The sequence below is a fragment of the Episyrphus balteatus genome, chromosome 1 (assembly GCF_945859705.1).
Source record: "Episyrphus balteatus chromosome 1, idEpiBalt1.1, whole genome shotgun sequence".
Taxonomy (NCBI): Eukaryota; Metazoa; Arthropoda; class Insecta; order Diptera; family Syrphidae; genus Episyrphus; species Episyrphus balteatus.
In genome coordinates this window covers 114300815-114310543 of record NC_079134.1, presented here as the reverse complement: position 1 = coordinate 114310543, position 9729 = coordinate 114300815, and positions in this window count along the sequence as shown.

The following is a 9729-nucleotide window of genomic DNA, read 5'->3' as shown; positions in this document are numbered from 1 at the left end:
TTTACTGGCAAAAGATTGTAGGTACGAGACCTTACTAATAAAAATTTATTGTAGGTACCTACCTACCTATTTGCTTTACGCCTGAAACTGTGCAAAGCCTATCTATTCATCTATTGTCATTTTGGCTGTACTGTTTCTTATCAATCGAACTCATATAATCCGTGTTTTTCAGGGAACTCAGTATTTTGCTTGAGGAAACATTTTATATTGTAAACAACAACAAACGATTATTTATATTTATAATTAATTTATCCTTTGTTTTTTGAAGGGTCAAAAATGTAGTTTAGAAAACAAAAAATAGTAGTGTATACATCATGTACACGCGATTGAAGTATAGTTTGCACTGTATATATAAAAAAAAAAACGTTTTATAATAATAATGAGAGCTAGGTGGTGATAAGATCACTAATTAATCTCTTTGACACTCCAAAAATTACATTTTCATTCTGTACAAACGCCGGAAAACTTTTGATTATCTATATTATGTACCTACTTGGCAATAATTTGTGGTTGTTTACATAGCCGTATTTAGGGGGGGGGTTTTGGGTGTTTAACCCAAAGTGCTGTGCAGCACTAAATGATTTGTTTTTGTATTTTAGTGATTTGATTACCTATATGAAAATCTCCCTTAAAATCACTACCAATTTTGCATCGTTGCAGAAGCTGTCGATGAAGTTTGTATAAAGGAAAACAAAAATTGTTTGGTCCATCACAAAGAGTTTTTATCTCTTTGACCATTTCCTTAAGCACTATGTTAATACCTTAAAATGCTCTTTTAAGAACCCTTTAAATACCACAAGTACTTATGCAGGGTTTTTGGTGCCGAGACTAAACTATGCTTTTTCAAAGGGTTTTGGTGGCCGAACTCGAATCCAAAGACGGACTTATTCGATCACATCTCGTTTTTGAAATATTACCCTTAAATCTATTTAAATCTTTCAGACATCTTTTCTACTGTCCGAGATATCTTCAGTTGCTTATTACCCACTTTTGTTTTATGTTAACCTTAAATCCAGTATGTAAGCGAAAATAAATGTATCGATTTTTTCAGAGACTGTAGTACCTACCAACGCCAGGAAATAACCTCGAAAACTGGTAAAAAGCGGGATTTTCGATTTTCTAACGGAAATATCTCAAAAACGCGATGTGATAGAATTTTTCTGAGTTCGGATTCCGAGCTCAGCACATAAAAAACCTTTAGAAAAGTATATCTTGGTTTCTGTAACAAAAACCTTGCTGGCCATACTCAAAATAAAAAAAATGTAATTATACTTTTGCAATGGAAGAAAAACTTGTTTTTATTTCTAAAAATTATAAGAGAAAGTAACAGGACATTTTGTTCTTCTCAATATTCTTGTTTTTTGATCCCCTTTAATAAAAAAATAGTAGGGTGGCGCTGCAATACTCGGTTTTATATAAATAGCATTTTTATATGGTGCGATTATACTTTTGCAAAGCACTGTATTTACAACATTTCGTTATTATTTTGTTTCAAATTATATATATTAAACAATTTCAGTTTATTAAAATTTTCAAAGTGAAGTATAACACTGGTCAACAAAATTAAACTTCTTTTTTGTTACAGAAACCAGGGTATACTCTTCTATAGGTTTTTTTTTTTTGTGTGCTGAGCTCGAAACCGAAGTCAGAAAAATTCGATCACATCAAGTTTTTGAGATATTCCCGTTAGAAAATCGAAAATGCCGCTTTTTACCAGTTTTCAGGGTTATTTTTTAGCGTTTACTTATTTCTTTTTAAATTGAATTTGTAACAGTTTCTAAAAGAATTAAGTTTTGTCTCTCTAAATCCGTTTAAATCTTTTAAATATCTATTTTCTTCCTCGAGAAATCATAACTTGAAATCAAAGTGCTTGGGGCATCTCATATTTATTTGATTTTAATTGCAAATATCGAAAAGTTCTGTACCAATCGCTTTCAAATTTTGACACAATTCTTTTAGAAACTGTTACAAATTTAATTTAAAAAAAAATAAGTAAACGCTAAAAAATAACTTTGAAAACTGGTAAAAATCGGCATTTTCAATTTTCTAACGGGAATATCTCCAAAACGTGATGTGATAGAATTTTTCTGACTCGAATTTCTCGGATTCGAGCTCAGCCTATACCCTGGTTTCTGTAACAAAAACCTTGTTGACCAGTGTAATTAGCTCATGTCAAACAACTTGGATTATTTAAAATTTTGGTTTTTAAGTATTGCTAATTTCATTTAGAACTCAATAGATAGAATGTACCATGTACCTGTCAATTTTCTGCTACAAAATTTCAGTGCAAGAAAAAGTACATTTTTCAATGTTTTATATATTAAATTGTACGAAATAATTTTTTTTATAAAGCCTTAGATTGGTTAAAATTTGTTTCTTAAAAAAAATTTTCTTGCTCGCTAACGCTCGCAATTTATATCAACCAACTTATCACTCTTTGTACCTACAAAACTAGAGATGCCGCTGAATATTCGGCCATTTTTAAATTACGTTTACCGTAAGCAGGGCTTTTTTAAACTTTTAACTACGAATTCCTCTCCTAAAAATACTTAAAAAGGATATTGGCAAATTTTTCGATTCTACACAATTCAAATGACTATTTGATTTAGCGGGATTTAGAATCGACTGCAGTTACATATAGTTGATACAAAGTATTGTGATTTCTAAAAAAATTTTTGTTTGGTCTGAGCTAACCCCCCCCGAAATGAAATCCTAGCTACGGCTATGGTTGTTTACTGTGCACAATTTTACTGAGATAAGTACTGATTTACCAGAAAAACGAAAAAAATAAATTGCACGACTGGGGTCGCACGTACTTGCTCTTATGCTTAAAGTAACTATAATGTTAAAGCTTTTCATTCATAAAATTTAAAATTGGATATTTTGAAGAAATTTCATAAGTAGTATAAAAAAATTAAATCTGTTTTTATAATTAATTAAACTCCGTTTTAAATTATCTTAAAAAAAATAACAAATATGCCATTTTATTTCTTGTATAAAAAGGTATTTTTAGAAAAAAATTTTCGAAAATTGTAGGAGCCGTTTTTTAAAAAAATAATTTTTTATATATAAAATTTTTTTAACATTTTTCAAAAAAAAAGTTGGTATGCCATTTTGAAGAAATAATTAATTTACACATTAAAACTAAATTTCAAAATTTTTCATTGATTCGTTTTCAAAAAATTGATTTTTCAAAAAAAAAATTTGAAATATTTTTTAAAAAACCAAAAATGCGTTTTTTGAAAATTTTCTAAAATTTTAATATTATCTTTACTTACACACTTCTGTATAAAAATTTTCATTTAAATCGGGTCAATGTTGTACGAGATATTCAGAAACGAAAAAAACCGTTCTATGACAGGTACCGTTAATAACGGTACAAAAAATATTTTTTTTATTTAAAAAGTTGGCTTTTATGTGTAGTACTACACACAAAAAATTTAATCAAAATCGTTAGAGCCGTTTTTGAAAAAAATTAACTTTTCTATTTCCGTTATATGGCAGGTACCGTTAGTTTTGGTCATAAAAAAAAAATTTCAATTTCCCCTCTAGGGAATCACCAAAAACTGCTAACTACCAAGTTTGAAGACAATCACTTCACTCGTTTAGGCTGCAGCTCCAGATAGAGACAGACACACAGACAGACAGACAGACAGACAGACAGACAGACAGACAGAATTGCCGGACCCACTTTTTTGGCATTCTCCATCATCGTAATGTCATGTAAAATTGTTATCTCGAGTTCGATTTTTTTTACGAATCCTAAACTTGCCCTATAGTACCTATATCGCAAGTAAAAATAAATAAAGCAGTAGGTATTTTTGGAGCTCTTAAGTTTATGAAGTCCAGTTTTTTTAAATCAAAGCCACTAAATGTTTTATATACATCGTATTGCCCAATTAATTCAGATTTTGGGGGTGTAATAATTTTTTTACATACTGTTTTATATTAAGTGCGACAATCCCTAATAAACATGATAGTTCTCCAACGAGCAGTGCCATAGCCAGGATTTTGTTTGGCGAGGTTAATTATAAAATTAGAAAACGAACCTACAAATATAAAACCTTTTGGCACGAGTACGATAAATTAGGTGACAAGAATTGATAACGGTTTTTTTTTGTAGAGGAGTTCAATACAATCATTTTTTACTATGGAAGGGGGTCTGCACTTAATTCTAATTTTTAAATCAAGTTATTTCAATTGTTTTTGAAATAATCGATTTCAAAGTCAAAATTTGTGAAAAAAGAGTTTGAAAAGAAAAACAAATTGAATTTTATTTTTATGAAGACTGTGACTTTAAATATGAAATTAATCGATGAAATAAACTGCCTCAATTAATTTCTTATCAAATTCTGAAAACAATATGCTTCTATGCTTTCAAGTTTCCGAGAAAATTTAAAATAAGAAAATTATCTTTATATCCGATTTTCATTTTCTTGTCTATTTTCGCCAATATAAACAGCTTTTTAACTAAAAGTATCATGCCTGGCCCGCTTCGCGAATTCTTAGGATTTAAACTCCCTTTTTGGGTCCTCTGTCCCGCTCAGAAAATTTCGTTGCTTCACTTAGGCCATTTAAAATTGGTCCTAAGAATCTCGCGATTTTTTAAAAAGAATACTTAAAAATAAATTAAAATGGTAAAGGCGTATTTGGCGCAAAACCCCAAAAATTACTACTCTTGCATTATGCGGTTTAAGAAAATATAGTTGAAGAAAATCTTCTTGTCCTTAATAAAAACAGAAAAACAAAATCCTTTCAAATATATGTACATAAGAATCAAACATTCAAAAATAAATGTTCAATTCAAAATACACTTAGGAGCAAAAAAACGGAATCAAATAAATTATTTTTATTAAAAACCAAAAATGCAATGGATAAAATAATGTTTCTTCAAGTTTCATGGTTTCAGAGTGGGTGTCCCCGAATGACGAACTCAGACTTCATGTAAATGAGTTTGTGTGTATTAGTGACCTTTCTTCGCCATACATCTCTCACGTTCAACGTCATATCAACTCAGTTCTCTCTCGGTATCTTTATTTGCATTCTCTTTCCCTTTCTAGAGAACCAAAGTCATAAAATTAAAGTCTATTTAGGTAGAAAAAACAAATCAGCATCAAGGAAATAGCAAAAAAAAGGGTTGCAAGCCTTGCAAGTGTATATTGCGGTTTTGCTTTGCGCAACAGACTGCCTGTCTTTCCAAATTTTGTTTTCATAGAAAAAAATATATCCATACAGTTGCTCAGAAGAATACCTAACATGCAACATCATAAATTTATGAAAGAGATAAATAAACCAGTTTAAAAAAAAAAAAAACAAGAATACAAAAAAAAACTCGTTTATCCTATTCCATATACCTACCACGCAACACCAGATACCATACATTGCAAACGTGCGAGAGATCCATTTCCTGTATCCTCTCATTTTCGCGAAAAAAATACAACAACACTTTGCATGCACTTAGCCTGGCGCCAATCCTTTTTTATGGAAAAACCTATGTACAAACAATATGTAGAATGCAGATACCTAAGTTCATCTTATTCTTTATACCACCAAACAACCACTCGACAGAGCGAGTGCGAGAGATCATGTAGAAACAAAATAGAAGATAATAAAGAGAGAGATACAACTAGCGCCAGCGGAATTTGTTTGAACTACAAATTCCAATACATACGCATTCCATGAATTTCTGAGGAAAAAATGGAAAGTAGGCTCTTTTTCAAAAATTAATTGTAAGAAAACTATTATAATCCAGTCAAATAAGGGTTTAACCCCGGAATGAATGTTAGTAGAAATTTTTTTTGTTCAATATCTTCCTTTTGCCATTCTATAACATATCTCAAAAGTCTAGAAAAATCTCATGTCCGCTTGTCGCGATTTCAAGGTCAAATCGCGAAATGGAGATTTTCAAAATTAGCAAAATTAGGCTATGGTATTATATACACATATGATACATGATTTCAAGGTATTTTTTAATGCTGATTCCAAAAAATCTAAAATCAAGGCAATCTGACGTCTCTGAAAAAAGTTATACCTGTTTTTCATCTGTCAACTCATATTATTATAACAGTTGCTAACTTACTACCGAAAAACCCTTAAAAGTAATGGTAGCGGAACCAAATTTTGCATGAAGGTTTTCATATCCATTATTATTAGGAATCAAAACAATGCAATGCAAAAAAACATTTATATCTATAACAAAATGGTATTTTTTGAGAAAAGGGGAAATTTTGGGATGTGCACTAAAAAACATCCTGGTACAATCTTGGAATTAGTGCTAATAGGCTAATTTTTTTGTTTCTATCTTTGTTTGGATATTCTATAACTTATGTCAAAAATCTAAAAAAATCTCATGACCGCAAGTTCTTATTTTCCAGGTTAAACTAAGTTAGGTGCAGATTTAAAAAAAATAATAAGAAAATTTTAGATTCTTATATGTATACCAACATAACCCATATCATTTCAAGGTATTTTTTAACGCTGATTCCAACAAAACCCAAAAACAAATCAATATGACCATCCCTGAAAAGTAATGTACCTTATTCATGTTGATCTGACACAAATATCTGAAGAGTAGTTTTTCAATTTTTTTCAAATCTGCACCTTATCTTCAAACCAAGAAAATTAGGACTTGCGGACATGAGATTTTTTTAGATTTTTGAGGGTAGTTAAAGAATATCCAAACAAAGATTAAAATGAAAAAATTAGCCTATTAGCACTTATTCCAAAGATGAACAAGAATCTTCTTTAGTGCATATCCTAAAATTTGCCCCTCCATCAAAAAATACCATTATTTCGTAGGTATATATATTTTTTGTAATGGATTGTTTTGATTTTTAATAATGATGGATTCTAAAATCTTCATGCAAAATTTGGTTCATCTACCATAACTTTTAAGGGTTTTTCGGCAGTAAATTTGCAACTATTATAATAATTTGATTTGACAGATGAAAAACAGGTATAACTTTTTTCAGAGACGTCAGATTGCCTTGATTTTAGATTTTTTGGAATCAGCATTAAAAAATACCTTGAAATCATGTATCATATGTGTATATAATACCATAGCCTAATTTTGCTAATTTTGAAAATCTCCATTTCGCGATTTGACCTTGAAATCGCGACAAGCGGACATGAGATTTTTCTAGACTTTTGAGATATGTTATAGAATGGCAAAAGGAAGATATTAGGCAAAAAAAATTTCTACTAACATTCATTCCGAGATTTACCCCTTTTTTCTCCTTATTTTACTGTATTATTATAGCAATTCTTATTTTCTAACTTGATATTGATAGAAAAAATAATGAAAAAAAATAAAAAAAATATAACAAAAAATCTAAAAATTCTGGTTTCATAGTACAGTTTATTGTTTTTGGGACTAATTAAAAAGCGATTGGAGGATTACAAAATAATATTTTCCAACAAAATATAGTTTTACTCCATAGTCCATAAACTAAGCTTTTAAATAAAATAAAAATCAAAATCATACTTTGAAAAACAAAGAAATTAAACCACTTTTTTTTAAAAAAGTTAAGAAAAAATGACTTTTTTGTATTTTTTTGTTGTTTAAGACCTTAAAACTTAATATAAATTTCTTAAACTAATCAATGTGTTAGTATTTGAGTTGAGGTACTTATTTCTTTTTATTTCGATGAATTTTATCAATAATTGCAGAAGTTATACATGTTCAAACATTGTAACATAAGGAAAAATAGCTTCAGTTTCGATTAATTTTTTTCTATGAAAAATACATTTTTAGTTTTTCAAAATAGTTTTACTCCGTAGTTTGATTCAACCTCAATCCAAAATAGAAATAAAAAAAATAAAAATTTTAGTCTAACTAAGAAACAAACCAATGTCTTTCAGGTCGTTCTAAAAGAACGAAAATTTTATCATGTTTTGTTCTCTCTTAATTACAAGTGCACAAATTTGGAAATTGTGGGGATGAAGATATTTAGCTTTGTTTATTATCTAAATAATAAAATTTATTTCATTCAATTATCTTTAAAAATGTAAAAGTTATTCACCGATTTGTAAACGATAACCCGATTTTTACGTGGTCCACTCAGCCTTCATCTAAAAGCTTGAATTTTTTACTTTTGAATTGTTGGTAAAACATAAAAATGCGTACGATAGTATCATCGCTATCTGTCAATCAATTGCACTTAATTTTTGTCTAAATGTTGAATTTTCTTGATACTCTCTACTTCAATTTCAGTTTTTTTTTTCATTGCGTTACTATTGACGTTATCTGTCAATAAATTGCACTTCATTTTTTTAAAATGGTAAATTTTTCAGATACTCTCTGTTTCAATTTCAGTTTATTTTTCCTTACATGCTTCATTTATGTTGATTGGATCTTTATAAAGTGAACGGTTTTTTTAATTCCTAGCATTGATTTAAAGCTTTTGTTTTAAGCTTTTTAATGGTGCAATTAACATTCATGTGTGTCAATTGCATTCTCACCAATTATCGTTTTTACAGAACTCATTTTTTGATTCCATTTTTTTGCTCCTAAGTGTATTACAAAAATTAAAAATAAATTCAATTTGAATATACAGAAACAAAACTAAACAAACACACTACTAACACAAAACAAAACTAATACAAATACACCAAATATAAATAATATTGTAGTTGTGGTTACTTAGTAACCAAAAGTCCTTTTCAGGAATTTTTCGGCCATCAAATACACAATCCTAAAACGATTGTGGCACCACTCCTGTAACGATTGTGGCGCCATCCCTCAAACAAAGCGGTTGTTTTTTCCGGTGTCACTTCTATATATAATTATTCAATGATAGAAGCAAATGGTTTTCAGAATTTGATAAGAAATTAATTGAGGCAATTTATTTCATCGATTAATTTTATATTTAAATTCACAATCTTGTTAAAAATAGTATTTAATGAGTTTTTAAAACTCTTCTTTCCCAAATTTTGATTTTGAAGTTGATTATTTCGAGAACAATTAATTGAATTAATAATGATAATCAATTGATTTAAAAATAAGAATTAAGTATACAATTCTTGCTTTTAAAAAAGGTATCATTCATAACTGTAAGTTTTGCCGTTGTTTTTTAATAATTTGTTTTTTTATTTTTTGTCATATTTTAGAAAATTGCCCCTCCCGCCTAAACGGGGGGAGAAAGACCCCCCTCTTGAATAGAAACAACATTTTTTCTTTAGAAAATAGCGATTGGCGCTTTGGTGAGGTAACTTAGTAGATGTTTGGTTTTGCATTTTCAGAGAGGAACTTTTAACAAAAAACCCAAAACAGAAATCGTATGGCTACTAGTTGCGTTTTTTCGCATTACTTCACAAAAAACTGTGTTTTTTTTGCGTCACTTGAATAGAAACAAACTCTTAAATCAGATAAAAATGATGAAAAATCATGGACAACACTAATTTTAGTAAGGCAATATTAAACTTTGACATTATTTGCACATTTTAACCAATTATTAGCTACGAGCTACAATTAGACACCTAACTTAAAAAAAATTAAAATTTTCTGGTTAATAGTACAAAAACAATTGCGCCGGGTACAAAGGGGTTAAGTCAGAAAAGCTAATTTTGAGGAAAATTGAAGTTTCAATTTTTGTTTGAAAATCTGAATATTATTATTTTGAAAAAGTAATTGTGCAGAAACATCATCTATAAGATCTTTTTTAATATCCATATGCTGTTGACCAGAAAATGAACATTCTTAAAAAAATTGTGTTGACTTAACACTTTAGA